This window comes from Protopterus annectens, chromosome 12.part0, assembly GCF_019279795.1.
Source record: "Protopterus annectens isolate FY-2018-M chromosome 12.part0, PAN1.0, whole genome shotgun sequence".
Taxonomy (NCBI): domain Eukaryota; kingdom Metazoa; phylum Chordata; order Ceratodontiformes; family Protopteridae; genus Protopterus; species Protopterus annectens.
The window spans coordinates 371,104,725-371,123,683 of record NC_056746.1 but is presented as its reverse complement, the minus strand read 5'-3'; the positions used below and the strand labels follow the sequence as shown (position 1 = coordinate 371,123,683).

General features: G+C 41.1%; 1 protein-coding gene across 1 annotated transcript in view; it reads left to right on the top strand.

Annotated features, from left to right (window-relative positions):
• GTF3C1 (general transcription factor IIIC subunit 1) overlaps positions 1-18,959 on the top strand; it is a gene marked incomplete in the record, with an annotated part of 1,808,906 nt that overhangs the window by 273,875 nt on the left and 1,516,072 nt on the right.

The following is an 18,959-nucleotide window of genomic DNA, read 5'->3' as shown; positions in this document are numbered from 1 at the left end:
TTTAGTGGTGGCATCTGAAAGCTGATAGAGGGTCTGTAGGAAAGAAGTATTTTCAGTAAAGGAAGAGAGTTGGGTTGTCTCGTATCTTCTATGGAATGTAAGGAGTAGGGAGTTTTAAAAGGTTAGAGTATGAGAATGTAGATAAAGAAGGAAGAAATGATGTTTTATTTGGGAAAATTAGAAGTTACCATGTAGAATAGATAGGTGCTGTTATGGAGGGGTGTGACTATGACTGTGTATAGTGCAAAGCAGTATGGGAGGTAGAAAGGTAGTCTTGGAATAGTGCCACAAGATTAAATGGAAGTTGGGAATTAGGTAAAAAGAAGCAGGAGTGTGTCTGTAATAGTCATAAGTTTGTTAGACAGGGTTAGAGAATGGGAGTCACAAGTGTAATGTGTGTGTAGGAAGTGTAAGAGTAGAGTAAGGGTGGGTGAGAATTGGGGATAGGGGAGCAAATTGAAGCCGAGTGTAATATCAAATTTTGTTATCTGTGCTGACTCAAAGCAGTTTGATATAGGTAACTATTTCAGTAGCTGTATTACTTAGAGAAGTAATGTGGAAGTTACTTTTGACATTGGCGTAGGACTTACAGCAGTAGTTTATTTTTTTGGGGATTGAGTAAAAGTTGGTTTTGATGTAGCAACAGCCGAGTTGAAGACGGCTTGTGTCATGGATTATAGTTGAAGTGGGTTGTCATCTGCATACTGAATAAGGCAAGCTTGCTGAGAAGAGGTATGTAGGTTATTGATGAAAATGTTAAAGGGCAGTGGACTGACAATAGAACCTTGAGGAACACCTGTTTTAACTAGTAGAAAAGGAGAGACACATTTGACAGATTAATATATTTCAAGTAGATAATTAGAGAATCATAGAAGAGTTGACTTGGAAAGACCTAGAGAGGACATTTTAGTCAGAAATATCTCATGTAGCACTATGTCAGTCTTTTGAGATGTCTAGAAAAACAGGAGAGATTAACTTTCCTTAGTTTCTAGCCTTAGTAATGGTGTTGGATTAGTTGAGGACAGCTCTAATGATGTTGTGGCCTGGTCGGAAACCATGCTGAGTTTGGGTTAGATCATTTTCTAAAAGGTACTGAAGGAGTTGATTGTGATTGCAATTTTCCAGGATCTTAGAAAGGGGAGACAGAATGGCAGTTGGCCTAAAGTTAGAGATTTCAGAAGTTGCCCCCTTTATGAAAGGGAATAATAAAGATGTTTTCCAAAGGCTAGGGACATGGGAGTTTTGACTAGATCTGGTGATGGGAATTGAGACTGGATATGCAACAGTGTCTGCACAAACTTAAGGTGCTCAGCAGGGAGATCATCAGCAGAAGAACAGGGTTTCACTTTCTTTAGTAGCTGTTTTAACATGTGATGTGGAGACAAGTTGGAGATTAAAGGTGGGGGTGTCAGGATTAATAGAGTTTTGTGGTTGGTCAAATGGTTGGGGAGAGTTGGAGGTAAGAGATGCTATGATGATGATGAAAAAAATGTTAAATTTGTTAGCTGTTTTTGAGGGGTAAGTCCAGATAGGGATTTGGTAAGGAATTTTCTTAAATTGCAGAATTTCTAGGATTATTTTTAGGATTATGTTGTGGGGCTGTGCAGTCATTTTTTGCCTAGGTAAATTTCCTTCTTAGTGAAGTTACACAACTCTTTATATAGCTGTAAAGTTTTATTGGTTTTATCTTTCTGCCATTGTTACCATGCATTGTCACATTTTTGCACGTGAATTCTAGTTGAATGAGTTAGCCAGGGGGGTTGAGTAGTTTTTACTTTTACTTCTGGTAGGGCAAGGATAGTTAAACTATTCATGAATATATTGTTGAATTCAGTTGCTTCATCTAGAGGTAGGGTTTTGAGTGTAGACCAGTTAAAGTGTTTTGAAAATTGAGTGTGCCAGGAAGAAAGTTAGAAAGTCATTTGTGTTGTTGTGTATTGATTTTTTTTTTTTTAGCTTGTCGGTGATTTCTCTTTTGGTGAATATTGGGTGATGGTCACTGTAAAGGAATCTGATAGTACTGCCAAGTTAGCATACTTGATGGGGTCAGGGACAAGAATCCAGTCAAGGATAGAATTTTTATGATTCAATTTGTTGAGTCGAGTAGGAGACGAGATTATCTGTTTGATTCCATACAAGACTAGTAATTGATGTGTTGGATGTCACAGATGGCCAGTCAGTGTTAACGCCACTTAAGGTAATGGTTTTAGTAGTAACATTTTTAGTTATCCACCAAAGAATTTCTTCTGATAAGCTAGCATTATTATTATTATTACCTGGTGGGTAGGCCTCCACCTTCTTAACCCAAACTCTGCTAGAGGAACTGCCTTGTAACTTCTCTGATGATGAAAAGCTTAATTTTGGCCAGGACCTTTTGTTTACCTTGATGTCCTTCAAGGATGCATCTGCAGTCATAACATATGGGTTGTCCTGCCTCAGGCAGCCCTTCGGTCGGCCGGATTCCAAAGTCTGGGTCTGGCCTCGGCTGATGTCGCACTTTCCCCGACGTCATAGCTTCTGGGGTATAAAGGCATCAGCCGACGCCATTTTCCCCAGTCTTTCTTGCCGCGCGGTGCCCGAAGCAGAAGCTGTTGGCAAGTGCCGGTCGGTCAGATCCAGAGATTCAGCTACCGAATACTTCGAAAAAAGCTAAGTACCCCGTTGGGGACTCTTTCTTGCCTCAGCCGATGTCAGACAAAGTAAATAATTGTTTAACTTGTGGGAAACAAATACCTCATAAGGATTTCCACTCTTACTGCCTTCCTTGCTTAGGCCCAGACCACGACGTATCAGCTTGTTTAGCCTGTGCCTCCTTCAACCGACGAACTCTTAGACGTCGGTCGGAGTTTGCAGAAGAGTTTTTTGGATCCGCTTTTGCATATAAAATGCCGTCGGAGACTCCGACTACGCATTTGGCCAAAAAACACAGGGAAAAGGACCGACACTCGCGGCCCGCGGTTTCGGCTGAAACCACAGTTAGGCCCACCGCGAGTGTCTCGGTTTCGGCTGAAACAGAGTCTTCGGTTCTTCCTTCTACCGAAATCATACCTCCGACAACCGAGGCCAGAGAGGCCCCGGCTGAGTCGGCTTCAGAAATCCCTACCGAAGCTAGTGCACAAGAATTGTCCGACACCATTCCATTGGACATTTCTACTCCTGCACGTGGGGCAGCTAGGCCCCCTGCTTCTATGAGTATTAAGGCCTTCTCCAGGGCTAAAGCTGCCAAAATTTCAAAGGCTTTACCTGCCAAATCTACTTCTCAGAGGCCTTCCTCAAGTTCTCAAATTCTCAGTCTTGCTGAGGATCTTATTTCCTTGATTAGGGGTTCCCAACCTCACCCAGACAGGGCCTCCCAACCTCCACCAGACAAAAGGCCTAGGACTGAACCCTCTGAACCTGTCTCCTCTGATTACTCCACGGATGGATCTGATTTGTCAGACCATCAGGAAGGGGCCTATTCTCCTTACGAGGATTCAGATGCTGAAGAGTCTATCCCTTCTGCCTTCCCTCCTGAAGAATTTTCCTTTGGGGAAACCTTGCACTCTATGAGGGAACACTTTCAATGGCAGGGTCAGGATTTTTCTGATTCTAGAAAAAGGCTAAGGACTTTTTTACATTTGCCCCAGCATAGGCCCTTAGCCATACCACCAGTGCTAACTGTAATTGATGATGTGTCTTCTCTAAACGTCTGCAAGGCTTTTTTGATGGACAACTTTATTTTATATACCCACCACTCAGGAAAAACCTACTTGTGTTAGAAAAACTAACTCCTCTTCCTTTAGATTCTGCTGCTGATACAGTCTTAAAATTCCTTTCTTGGAAGACTTTTTCATTCTGGAGAACACCACTTTTGGCCAGAAGAATTTCTGAGTTGCATGTTTTGTGTGTTAAACCACCTTATATCTCCTTCCTTGAAGACAGGGTGACCTTGAGAACAAGTCATACCTGTATGCCAAAGGTGGCTACTGTGACCAACCTTAACCATTTTGAAAGTCGTCTAGTATTATTCCAGAACTACTACAATAAAAGAAGATATTTTGCACTGTATGGCTGTACATATAGTTCTGATTTTTACATGGACTAAACAAAGTATAACAAAGACTTCTTTTTTTTAATAAAGAAATTGGGCAGTCATTTTTCCAAAATTGTCCTGTCAAAGTGGCTGTTTTGACTTGCCTCTGCCTTCTTAACCTAGAGCTCAATCAGCTAGGACAGTAGCTGCTTTTGACACATTTTTCAGAAATGCATCTTTGGATATTTATGCAGCAGCTACTTGGGCATTTCTCTGTATTTTTGCAAAGCGACTACAAGTTGAATGCTTTCTCTAGGTACACATCATCCTTTGGAGCTACAGTTATTCAGTGTGTGTGTTCTAATGAGAAGTTACCCATGTGAATGAGATTGGGATTTGGACTCAAGGGAGATGACGAAAGACCTTCCGCTCTCAGATGTGAAAATTGTGTGAACGTACTGTAACTCTAGATCTGGATGAGGTGATCTTCCTTGTTAGTAAACCCACTTTCTCCTTGCCTCTGTCCTGGCAGTGCCTGAAGGGAGTTTTTCTCCTGTTCTTGTTACACTAGTTATCCTCATTATTGTTGCTCTACTTTGACAGTAGCTAACTAAAATCTGTGGAGGGGTCCTTCTGGGGTAGGAATTGTATTTGGAGGAGCTTGTACCTTGTAGTGGTTTAGATGCTGGCCTGTCCAAGTCTTGCCAGCCTTAGTCTTCAGGGTAGATGAGGAAAGATAATCCCATTCAGATATAGCGTTAAAGTTAAGTTCACAACTTCTGTAGCTCAGACCAGGTCAGTGGTTGTAATGGCTTTATCCCATAAGAAACCTTCTGAATAGTTGCAATACATTCCATCCTTCCTTATTTATCAGGAGTATATTGTGTGTGCTTTTTGAATCTCCAAGAGCCTGCCATTACATCCAAAATAACAAAGTATCTTTCTCTATTTTAAGGTTATCATTTCCGGACCCCTCATCTTTGGTTTCACCTCAGCACACATGTTGAGCAGCAAGTGCATGCCAGTAGCTGCAGCCCACTGAAGACAGTATGTGTAGAATAAACATGTTGCAAATCCTGCCGTAATTTCCTTAGATGTACCTAAAGGCTCTCAGTTAGTCCCATCTAATGTTCTCCGTATTGGCAGTGAAAGTAGAGTCCCCTGCAAATTTAAAAAAAAAAAAAAAAAAAAAGTTTACACAACAGCTACCCTGACTTCCACGGCTGTTAATTGCCAGAAGCACACAGCGAAGTTGCAAGGAGGTATTTTCAGACAAAGAGAAGACCTAGCTGGCAAAACTAGGAATGGAAACCCAGAAATTGCTAAAGATCTTCATAGATAACTTAGAAGATGAGAAAGCATATGATAAAGTGGCATTCAGGGTAGTCACGGTGGGGTTGGTCATCAGACAACATGCATGGCTAAGAATTCAGCTGCTACCGAAAGACATTAAAGGAGAAGCTGCTTAGAGCTGCTCACAGCAAAAACAATTTGTGTGACAAGACATTTTCAAGATGTTAAGAGGGAGTAAGCTTTAGAGACAATAAAACATTTTGCTTTCCAGCCTAAGAATGATCTGAACTTTCATACATGTAGTCTTTTTTACAGGCATCAGTCTAGGGACCAGCAAGTCAGGAAAAAGATCTGAAAAACAAAAATAGCAGAGGAAGAAGAGGAAATTGAGTTTGCCTTCAGGAACCAGACAATCTTGCACCACCAGTCAGTCATGACTGTGTCTGAAGTCCCCTTCCGCCATCCCTTCTCAGTCAGGCAAAGCCAGTTCAGGGACAGCTGGACAAGTGTAACCTACGACAGCTGGGTCATGGACTTAATCTGTTATGGCATAGAATTCAAATCCTGTTTACTATTTGTGGGGATGCCTCCCATGCAGATGGACTAGCTAGAACTCGTTCTACTTGAGAAACTGTTACTACAGGCAGACAAGTGTCTTGCTTTTATTCCTGGTCCCCCTCCCATACTTTTATTCCTGGCTTTCCCCATAAAAGATGGACCTGGCAGACTAATCTTAGACCTCTCAAGGTTCTGTCCCTTTTTAAAGGTGTCCTTGTTCAGAATTTATTGTAGTCTGTCTTAGCGCCACGGCCACTACAGCCTTTATTACGAAGGGGGATGAAAGGCTGCTTAAAAGTATTCTGCTTTAGAAAGAGACTGTGTTTATATTGAAATTTAATACACGGTCACCGATGGGTTTGAATAGAGAAGTTAATTGGAGAAGCTTACTTTAAAACCAATGAGTATTAGTTAATTGTTTTTTTATTGTACTTAATTGAATGATTAGTTGATGTATATATATGGGAGTGTGTCTTTATTAAATTTATACTCTTTGAAGGCTGTAGTGGCCGAGGCGCTAAGACAGACTACAATAAATTTTATCGGTTTGGAGTCCTTTGTTGTTTTGTGGATTATTTACTGGTTCTTTGACCAGTTTTTTGCTTGCTGTTTGTTGTGGTCCTTGTTCAGAATGTTTACCCTACAGTCATTCCTTCCATTAATTTAGCCTGAGTATAGATACTTTTACATTCTGTTCATCAAGAAGCACCAAAGGTATTTCGGACTGAAAGTGGGGGACTGCCATTTGTAGTTCAGCCCCTTGCCATTTGGGTTGACATCTGTACCTAGAACATTTTTCAAATGCCTGGTGACAGCAGTTGTCTAAGTATGGGGTGAGGTGGGTATACATTTATCCTTCTTTGAATGATTGCCTCCTTCAGTTCCTGCCAGAAAAGGAAATCAAGGAGAGCCTATGAACGACCAGGGGATGTTTCTGGAACCAAGGGATTCTGTGTTAGTCACTCTTGAGTGTTTTCTCTTCAGTACATAACCAAGCTCTTGTTTGAACACTCTGGAATGCAAGCTATGTTTACGTCTGCAGAAACCATTGTTCCTGGAGAGCTATTTTATGAACACTCTGACATCCTCACACAGCAGGTTTGCAGAGCAATCTGTACACTTCCAACACTGATGTGTTTGTACGTTTTCTGCTTAGTGGCTGGGTAACAATGGGTACAGTATTAAAAATCAAAATAACCAAACAGTTAATGGAGGGTTTCTTTGCAAAGTTTTTTTTTTTTTTTTTACTGCGATTCAGACCTATAGTGCTAGAATTCTAAAGCATTATGGAATCACATTGGTAAGAGTCACTGCTGTATTATGATTCCTTATCCAGGGGAATTAACTGTAAGGATGCATGCCTTTCCAATCTGAACTCTGGATTTTTTTAGATGGTCCCAGCATAGAGTCAGACCCTACCCTAGCCCAGGACATTGGCCTAACTGACTTCTAAAATTGGAAAGCAACTTGTACCTTTTTTACCTTTCCGTTTTCCTTTTTAGCAAAGTGATTGGTCATAAATCGTGTCTACTTCATTTCCTGAAAAAATATTTCTCATAAAAGCCTGGACCTCTTGGACATAGGAAATGGAGGCTGACAACATGTCTGGTTTTCTAAACTTTATCCTTGCAAACTAACTCCCATTCTTCTTCTTCTTCAGAAAACCAGATATGTTTTACAGTGTGTAGGACAGCAATGTTGTAAATCTGTGCGCGTGTGTGTTTATATAGGTGTGCATAATGACTTGTCAGCATTTGCAATATCGACATTTTGTTGTTGACATTAGCAAAGTCAGTACTTGGGTCTTTTTCTGTAATTTAATAGACCTGTGTGTGTGTGTGTGTGTGTGTGTGTGTGTGTGTGTGTGTGTGTGTGTGTGTGTGTGTGTGTCTATATATATATGTGTATATATATATATATATATATATATATATATATGTGTGTGTGTGTATGTGTGTGTATGTATATATATATATGTATATATATATATATATTTGTGTGTGTGTATATATATATATATATATATATATATGTATATATATATATATATATATATATATATATATATATATAGTCACATTTGCATAATAGACCCCTGTCTACTATTTTTATCAGGGCCCTATAGTTAGCTACTAGCTTGAGTATACAGCAGCCTTAACCTTACCCTTCCAGCTGCCCTACAGCCAACACTCCTTGTTAATTACACTAACTTACTCTTACTTTGTATCTCACCTTCCATATTTCTTCTCTAAACAGCTCTCCCACTCACTTCCCTACATTTACTAGATCTGCCCACTAGGTGGCACCCTTATACTATTCTTTTCACTACCCCTCTACTCTGCCCTACCTTTGTATATGCAATATATTTATTCCTATTTTCTATCCTCATCCTCATTCCATCCTCTTACACTGCCTCTCTCTGCCTTCCTACCCCTGCAATCTGTTCTATACTGTACTGCTCTTGTCCTGCTCATCTTCCTACTTCTCCTTTGTGCTGAAACACTATCTTTCCCTACTCTACTTCTCATTCCTTTGGCTTCTGTATCATACTAAACTTCTCATACTCACGCCTTACCTCACTTACCTACAGTTACCTGTATTTCTGATTGTTTCTTCTCCTGTTTCTCCTCCAGTTGTCCCTAACATACTCTATCTCTCTTCGTATCAGTACCTGCTTACTATTGTGTATTCCCAGTACTATCCTATATCTCCTGACGTATCTCTACTAACTACCTTAGGCTTTGGGAAAGCCACTCCAGGTGTGGCTTATTCAGCAGCTCCACCCCCCTCCTTTGTGTTGCACACCCTCTTCTTTTCATTGCTGCCTGTAGCCCTCTGGGAAGTTACTTATACCCCCGTCCAGGGATGCGCCATCTTTACTAATTTCACTCTTGTACGTCTCTGGCTGCTGTCTATTCTTGCCCCAGCGGCTTGGCCTCTGGTAAGTAGAGTCAGTGGTCTCAGTATCTGGATACTTGGTTGTTTGTAAGATTAACAATTATTTGTTTAACTGCTGCAGTATTTTTTTGTTGTGAACGACATGCTTTTAGAATGTAATTGTTACTCTGATACAGTTCTGTGTGTTGATTGAAGAGTACTTCTCTCGCTCTGCTAAGCATTTGAATTAACCAGCCTGCTGCTCCTGCTTTAATAATTGAGGTAATGTTATACAGTACATAGGGACAATCAGGCTTTCCTCTCGCCCAGCCTTTGCTGTAACTTCTTTATCCTATAATACTGTTTTTTAACGTTGCTATGGTTATTGTGATGTGACCCATCCATTTTCCCTTTAGTAGCAGCTATCTACTATCCCTGTATTCCGCTACTCCTGGGTATAACACCTGGTTCACTAGCCTTACGCTGAAGCTGCTCGGACCTTTTGCTGTCCGCTCACCTAGCGGTGTTTGTGCCTGCTAGCTGTTTTTAAATACGGAGGTGATTTTCAGCTCTCCTTGTTTTTAGTTGTTGGCTCCCTCCTGTAACAAGTAAGGGAAACTTAATTGTAAGAATACAAGAGTTAGGTATTGCCTACAGTGTGTTTACAGCCTTCACGGCTACTGATACAGCGCCACGAGGAGCTTTTCCACCTATTCGGTGGATGTCCACAAACTATATCACTAAAGGCCTTTTGTAGCCTACTTGGCTATTATTAATGCACCCCCCCCCCCTCACGTGGAAGCTATGTCTGAGTGTTCTGATGTTTTCAACCATCTAGTTCGTTGAAAACAACTCTCGCTCCCTGCAATCATTTGCCGTTACTATTGAACATTTCTAAATTGAATTTAGTGTTCTAGGCTACTGCAGCATAAAGCACTGAAAGTAACATATCTATTTAAGCAACAATAGTTCCTTTAAGCCATTGTAATCATAACGGCTTGTTTAAATACGCCACACACGTGGCGCGTATTCGGAACTCACAGGAATCCCTTCATACCTGCTCATACCAAGGTATGTAAACTCAGCTTACATGTACTGTGAATACTCTTTCGCGATGTAATATCTTGATGGACCGCTGTACAGAAACCACCATAGTGATTTTGCTCTAATCTGTGCATAGCCCATATCCTTCCTTTACCTGTGGTCCGACTCAATGTTCTACTTTTTAATAATAGCGACTGTCCACTAGCCTCCACATTAGGTTTGAATAGGGCTTGCCCCCTAACCTTAGTCCTACCTATTTCTAGTGCATTATTATCAGATTCTTAGCTAACAACCATGTATAATATAAAGAAATAATTACCTATGCTACCTTGGATGTTTGCATACAGCTTTAAATTTATAATCAATGCTTGAACTGCTTTAAAGACTACCTTTCTCACAATTTGAAATTCTTTTGTACCTAGCTTGTATGTTTATCCCAGTAGATAGTTATAGTCTTGTTTTACTTGCCTCTAATGAATTTCATACTTTATTATAATCATGCCTAGAATCCCTAAAGGAATTGCATTTAATTTCATTAGTAATTATGTCTGAACGTGCATGTTTTTTATCTCAACTATTGCTAGCTTTACTGCCTTAATACCTGTGCTAACTTTGCTCTCTCCTCTTCATTTATCTCCTTTTCTCCCCAAAGTACCCAGCTCTGCATTGTCCTGAACTTGCCCTAGCCAAACCTACCAGGAGATACAAGAACCCTTACAATCTCCAGTGGCCTCATCTATTTGACTCTTTCTCACTGCACCCACCTTCAAGGAAGGAAGAAAGTATGTTATGGACTTAGTCACATTTGCATAATAGACCCCTGTCTACTATTTTTATCAGGGCCCTATAGTTAGCTACTAGCTTGAGTATACAGCAGCCTTAACCTTACCCTTCCAGCTGCCCTACAGCCAACACTCCTTGTTAATTACACTAACTTACTCTTACTTTGTATCTCACCTTCCATATTTCTTCTCTAAACAGCTCTCCCGCTCACTTCCCTACATTTACTAGATCTGCCCACTAGGTGGCACCCTTATACTATTCCTTTCACTACCCCTCTACTCTGCCCTACCTCTGTATATGCAATATATTTATTCCTATTTTCTATCCTCATCCTCATTCCATCCTCTTACACTGCCTCTCTCTGCCTTCCTACCCCTGCAATCTGTTCTATACTGTACTGCTCTTGTCCTGCTCATCTTCCTACTTCTCCTTTGTGCTGAAACACTATCTTTCCCTACTCTACTTCTCATTCCTTTGGCTTCTGTATCATACTAAACTTCTCATACTCACGCCTTACCTCACTTACCTACAGTTACCTGTATTTCTGATTGTTTCTTCTCCTGTTTCTCCTCCAGTTGTTTCAACCCGCTCCGTTCGCCCTGCGGGCTCACTCCGCTCCCTCCTACCCCAATTCCCACCCACCCCCAGGGGTCCTACACTTAAACCTCTCTACACACTCCCCCTACCTCTACCATCCTATCAGCTTTAATCTTTTTTCCCTCTCTTCTTTTAAACCCCACCCTCACCTCTCCCCCTTCTATCCCAATATCTCTCCCTGACCTTTTACCCTCCCTTATTATTTCAACCTGTTATTTCTCTCTACATCTTGCCCTCAAGATACTCTACTTCCTTCGTATTTCACTTCCTGAAACTTGCTACTTACCTGTTTAGCCTTGTTTGCCTCTACCTTACCTTTCCTCTATAATGCCTACCACCCATTTTACTATACCTATACTCTTACTCTTACTCTTGACTATCCTGCTCTCAGCCTACCTTCTTACCTTCTTTGAAAATCAACTTTTTATCCATCCTACCTACACACAAAAACAAACCTTAACTTACCCTTCTACTACTCTCAACTCATACCCCATCATTTCCTACACCCCCAGATACCTTCTATCCAAATACCATAGACTCTCCCATATTAATTATGTCCTAACTACTGACAAAAAATTGAAGCTTCAAATCCACCTGATAAACAACTCATTAACTAAACTTATTTATTTCACCTTACAAGATGGAGACATCCATCCTAACCCAGGACCAAGAAACCCCTCATCCCAAACTTCTAGATCAAAAACTAATAATACTCTCCTAATAGGTCATCTCAACATTCAAAGTTTAAATAACAAAATATCACACCTCCGTGCACTCCTAGACACCCACTCTTTCGATATCCTCTGCCTCTCAGAGACCTGGCTAAAACCTGATACCAAAGATACTGCCATTTTACCACACGGCTATAATATAGCTAGACTTGACCGTTTAAAACGTAAAGGTGGTGGAGTTGCAATCCTCTATAAGAATCATTTAAATATCTCCACCCTGCCTGTAGACCCAACTCAGGATAGCAAAGCAGAAATCATTATTACAAAACTTCAACTGAACTCTAAGAAAGCGCTTTACATAATTTGTATGTACGTACCTCCTGGTAACAATATACCCACTTTAGAAGCCTTTCTCAACTGGGTATCCACTACTTACCCCCAATAAACTGTAATTCTTGGTGACTTTAACATAGACTGGAAAAGTATTAATGCTGACAGTCCTACTTCTCACATTAACCTCCATGGTTTCTCCCAAACCATGACCTCAACCACAAGAATCAATAAGCCTAATAATAAAGACAGCATTCTTGACTGGATACTTATAAACAAAGACAAACAATTTTATGATGTAGGAACCCTGCCAGATGATATCAGTGACCACTGTCTGACTTATATTACAAGAGACAAAATTGAATTTCCAAACCTCCCAAACATTAGAAAAGTTCGCTCAACCAAACATTTTAACATAGATTTATTTCAAGCTGAACTAAATTCATGTAACTGGAACCCCTTAAAAACACTTCCTCTGGAAAATGCAGTATTATACTTTAATACTACCTTCCTATCCATTCTTGATAAACATGCCCCCGAACGTACTGTCAGAATGAAAACAAACATTGCCCCTGGCTCTCTAAAGAAACTAAAAACTTAATTCTCTCCAGAAACAAAGTATGGGCTTTATGGAGACACCATAGAAATAACCCTGATCTTATCCACTTCCGTCAGCTTAGAAATCTGACAAAAAAGCAATTATTACTGACAAAAAAAACTTTTACTGTAGACTCCAACAAACAAACCATAACAACCCCAAACAGTTCTGGTCTTCAATCAATAAACTCCTTTCCCCAGGAACAACCAAAACTCCCACCCCTCTTAATGCTGACCCAGACAACCCCCACCAAACTGCTAATACTTTTAACTCTTTCTTTATTGACTCTATCCAAACCCCCTATCCAAACCCTAGCCAGACAAATGAACATCAACTATGTCTCCCCTCCAAGTAACCCTATGGACCCATCCTATAACTTTACACTACAACCTATCCCCACATCATTTATACTCAGACTTATTAACAAACTTAAACCTTGTACTCCTTCAGCTGACAAGCTCCCATCTCTCTACCTCCAAAGGGCTGCCAAAGTGATTGCATACCCTATATCCATACTCATAAATAGGACAATCCAAGAAGGAACTGTCCCTGAGATCTGGAAAATTTCCCATATTATTCCACTACATAAAGGGGGTAACTCTATCGATTACTCCAACTACAGACCAATTGCTCTCCTTTCCCCATTAGCAAAACTTATGGAAAAATGTATTCACCGGCAACTCCTACAACATCTCACTCTGCACAACATAATAGCAAACTGTCAACATGGTTTTAGACCTCATCACAGTACTACCACTGCTCTCTTATCTTTTGTAGAAACTATCAATAAGAATTGTAATAACAACCCTCTCTCTTCTGCTCTCTTTATTGACCTCTCCAAAGCATTCGACATGGTCAACCATTCCACCTTAATTAACATACTTGAATCCCTCTCCTTTGACAACTTTGCCACTAAATGGTTTAAATCTTACCTTAGCAACAGACAACAAGCAGTTCTATGGGGAAATCAACTCTCTTCTCTCCAACCCATAAACACTGGTGTCCCTCAGGGCTCCATTCTTGGGCCACTTCTATTCTCCCTTTTCATTAATGATCTCCATTCTGCTATCCCTCAAGCTACCTGCATCCAATATGCAGACAACTCTACCCTTATCTGCTCTGCTTCTTCTCCTTCTGAACTCTGCTCACTTACTCAAAAGATCTTCAGCTCAGTTGAAACATGGTTCTATAAACGTTCCCTCTTACTCAATGCCAAAAAAACTAAACTTCTTCTCTTTACTCCCACCACCCGATCCCCTTCCTTACACTTCACCATTTCCTCTAATAATGCCACGGTTATCACAACCGATCCTACAACAAAACTGTTAGGAATAACCATTGATAATAATTTCTCTTTTGATCAACACATTAATTACACCATTAAATCAGTCAACAGAAAAATAGGATCCTTATACCGAATTAAACCCTTCCTAACTGAATCTGCTAGAGCCAAGATTGCCCACTCCCATCTGTTGTCAACACTTCTCTACGCTTCACCTATATTTACCAACCTTAAGAAAGCCAACCTTAATAAACTAGCTACATGCTACAATTACATCGCCCGCTTCGCCACTGGCAACCCCTTCAGAACCCACCACTGTATTAACCTGAAACAACTAGGCTGGCCGGAATTCCAAAACCTTCTGCTCATCCCCCAACTGAACATTGCCCACAAAATACTGCACCAGCCTTCAAACACCCCTATACTCTCAGAACATTTAATACCATACAATAATCTTAACTCCCTCAGTTCTTCTAGAAAACTTATGGCTAAATTAACAAAGTCCAATAACTCAGCTGGTGACTCTCTTTTTTCTAGTACAGTAGGAAGGAACTGGAATCTACTACCCAGTGACATAACACTAATCTCATCACTGCCCCTCTTCAAACAAAGAATAAAAGAACACTTGAAAAGTCACTGGCTCTGTTCCTGCACTAAACCTGACTAAATTTCTACCCCTCTCTATCTCGTTACTTCCCCCGCATCTCTCTCCCTCTTCCCTGAACAACTATCTTTTTTTCACTTACTTCTTTTCCTCTTCACTGAAAGTTTGTTTAATCCTCTCTTATCCTTTCTTTTTTACTTTACTCTTACTTTCCTCCCACTTCTCCTCCCTACTCACCTTTCCCTGATTTTCTGCTTCTCTGCAGTTTAGTTTGTTTATAGGTAATGATATTAGTTCCTATTTGTAAATTGTTTTTGCATGCTAACTTTTCTTTATTGTCTTTACATTTATCCTGGTGTTTTTGTTGTATTTGTCTTCAAATGTCGTATGTTTTTTTGTATATACTGTGGAGCTTTTCTCCCCGGGCCTCTACTGAAAATGGAAATATATCCAGCTAGACTAGCCCGGTCAACAAATGTAAAATAAATAAAATAAAAATAAAATAAAATAAATATATATATATATGTGTGTGTATAAATATATATATATATATATATATATATATATATATATATATATATATGTGTGTGTGTGTATATATATATATATATATATATATATATATGTGTGTGTGTGTGTGTATATATATATATATATATATATATATATATATATATATATATATATATATATATATATATAATGTGTGTGTGTGTGTGTATATATATATATATATATATATATATATATATATATATATATATGTTCTTCATCTCACATTGCTGCAGTCCTTACATATGGGTAGTCCGCTGTCCTCGGTCGGCCCGAATACCAAAGTATTAGGTTGACGTCGGTCAAGGCGCTTAAAACTGACATCAGGACGTCAGGGTACAAAAGCGCATGACCGACGTCATATCCTCAGTCTTTTTTGCCGCATGGTCCGATGCAGAAGCAGCGTTGCAAGTGCCGTTCGGCGTTCTGAAATTTTTCGAGTTCGGAGTGTCAGACCGAATCCAAGTTGGCTAAGTACCCCGTTAGAATATTTTGTTTTTTTCTTGCCTCAGTGTATTACCAGATGTCAGAAAAAGTGAATAATTGTATTTCTTGTGGGAAACAGATACCGCATAGGGATTACCATTCTTTCTGCATTCCTTGTTTGGGGCCTGAGCACGGCGTGGGGTGTCGCTTTTGTGCTAGGTTTAATAAGCGCACTATTGCGAAGATTAGATTGTGCTAGGTTGGTCTTCGATGGCGGTGCAATTATAATATGCCGTCAGATACTCCGACGCCCGCTTCCACGAAGAAGCGCAAAGACAAAGCGGTTAAACCCAGGCATGATGAGTCGTCTGTTCCGGACGCCGGTTCTTTAGAGGCTTCAGTGGAACCGGTGGTTCCGATGGAGGCTTCTCTGGAGTCTCAGGGGGAGACTTTAATTTTGCAGGATGTGGCCTCTCAAGAGGCAGGTCAGGCTGAAGGGGCTTCTCAGGTTTCTGTACTCCCTTCCCTTCCCAGGGGGGTTAGGCCCTCTCCTTCTGTTTCCAAGGCTTCTTCCAGAGGCAGGCCTGTTTTAGCTTCTGCTGGTGTCAGTCCTAGTTCAGCAGGGTCTGTGCCTAAGAAGCACATGCTTAAAATGGCAGAAGATTTGATTACTCTGATTAGAGGTTCTAGCCCCCTCCTGATAAGAGGCCTAGGGTGGAGCCAGAGTTGGAAGGTTTTGAACAGGCTTCGGATGGTTCAGAGTCTTCGGCTGAAGACTTGCAGGAGTACACTCCTTATTCTGATTCTGATGCAGAAGATTCCACTCCTTCTGCTTCTCCTCCAGAGGATTTTTCTTTTTCAGAGACACTTCATTCTATGAGGGAACATTTTAAGTGGGAAGGTCAGGACTTCTCTGATTCACGGAAAAGGCTTAGGGAATTTTGTTTTACCTCAACATAGGCCCTTAGCTATACCCCCTGTTCTGGATGTTGTGCAAGATGTATTTTCAGAGGCTTCACTTAATCCTGATTCTCTGCCCCCTGCGCCTGTTAAACCGGATAGGTATTACAGGGTGCCTGAGGCTCATAAATATCTCTATAAGAGTCCTAGGGCGGACCCAGAAACTGTTAGTCAGGGACCTAAGGGTGTCAAGGCCTCTGTTGTTAAGAATCTGGTTCCTCTAGATAAAGAGGCCAGAGCTTTGGATAGATGGGGAAAGAAGGTCTATACATCTTCTACCTTAGCTATGAGGGCTTTGAATTGCCAGTTTCATATGTTGAAATATCAAAATTTTCTTTCGCAATTGAAATCTAAGGTGGATGCTCTGGCAGAAGGCATTGACTGTAAAGAATTACAAGATTTGGTGCATGTCTCTGAACAGGTGGGTAAGCATTCTTTGCAGTGTGGTTTTGATGCTTTGCAGGCCTCTTCTAGGGTGGCTGCCACTGGTTCAGTTCTTCGCAGGCACGCCTGGCTTAAGGATCAGAATTTGTCTGACCATGTTAAGACAAGGATTTTGGATGCTCCTTTGCAGTCTGAAGTGTTGTTTGGTCCACCTGTGGAGTCAGTCTTGAAGAATTGGAAGACAAGGCTAAGTCTATGCAGACTGTTAAAGATTTTTTGCAAGTTCAGCCTCCAAAGTTTAGTAGAAATTGGCCTGCTAAGGGGTGGACGTATCCTTCTTCTGATTCTCAGTCTAGGGGTAGATCTAGACGTGGTAGGGGCAGAGCTCAGAGTTCCTTCAGACCTAGAACATGGAGTTCACCTGCACAGTCTTCGAGTGAGGGCAGGGGCCAGTCCTTTCGTAAACAGGCCCAATGACTTACTTTTTCAGCTGCCAGAGCCTTCATGCCTGGCAGCACCTTTGGGAGGACGGTTGGCACTCTTCAAAGAAAATTGGATTTTAATTACCCAAGACAAATGGGTATTGGATATCATACACCAAGGTTACAAGTTTTATTTCCATACCTTACCTCCTTTCAAAGGCATGCCAGACGTTCCTCCTCAGCAAAGACTAGAGGCTCACAAACAGATTTCTCTACTACTTCAAATAGGAGCTGTACAACCGGTCCCTCTGTCAGAAGTGGGCCTAGGATTTTATTCTCGCCTGTTTCTAGTACCAAAGAAAGGGAACACGTGGAGACCAATTTTGGATTTATCTATCCTCAACACATATCTGGACATTCCCAAGTTCAAAATGTTGACGTTACAACAGCTTTTACCTCTACTGGGCAAAGATCACTGGATGGTGACTTTGGATCTCAAGGAGGCTTACCTTCATGTTCCTATCAGGCCCTGTCGCAGGAAGTATCTGCGCTGGCTGGGACTTTTCATTATCAGTTCTCTGCATTGCCCTTTGGCTTATCTACTGCGCCCAGAGTGTTCACAAAGGTTCTGGCTCCAGTGGTAGCTTTCTTCAGGCTAAGAGGAATACAGATCTATCCTTATTTGGACGATTGCCTGATTCTGGCTCAAGGAAAGGACGAACTTCTTCATCATTTACAGTATGTGATGGCAGTGTTAAGATGCCTAGGGTATTCTGTGAACGAAATAAAGTCCAGTCTAGTACCCTCTCAGGACATGTGCTTTCTGGGTGTGAGACTGAATACAGCATCCCAGATGGCCTTTTTGACCCCGGACAAACAAAAGAATCTTTCTCTTTACTTCCACCAGTTGTCTCGTCAGTCCAGGTTGACTGCAAGGACAGTCCTTCAAGCCTTGGGGTTCATGGCATCTTGTATTCTGGTACTTCCCAATGCCAAACTGCATATGAGGAAGCTACAATGGTATCTCAAAAACGTATGGACGCAACACTGCCAAGATTTGGACACTGTCATTCAGATAATACCTTGCATTCAAAAGGAATTTTTGTGGTGGGCTCAGGAATGTCACCTAAACAAGGGACTCTCTGTGACCCGACCAGAGGCGAGTCAGATTCTAACAACAGATGCCTCAGACAAAGCTTGGGGAGCTCATCTAAATGGAAAATGGGTACAAGACACGTGGCCTGCCAAACTTCAGCATTTACATATCAACTTGAAGGAGATGTTAGCAGTCCAATTTGCATTGATAGCTTTCAAGGATTTACTTCTTCCAGGGCAGGTGTTGATTCAAACAGACAACACAACTGTCATGTGGTACATCAACAAGCAAGGGGGGACACATTCTTATCCTCTATGCAGACAAGCAATGATTTTGTGGGAGACTGCTCTCAGTTTACAGCTACATCTTCAGGCAAGGTTTCTGCCAGGAGCACAGAACTCCTTAGCAGATGTGTTGAGCAGACAAATTATGGATCCCCACGAGTGGAAATTGGATCCTCATGTATTTCA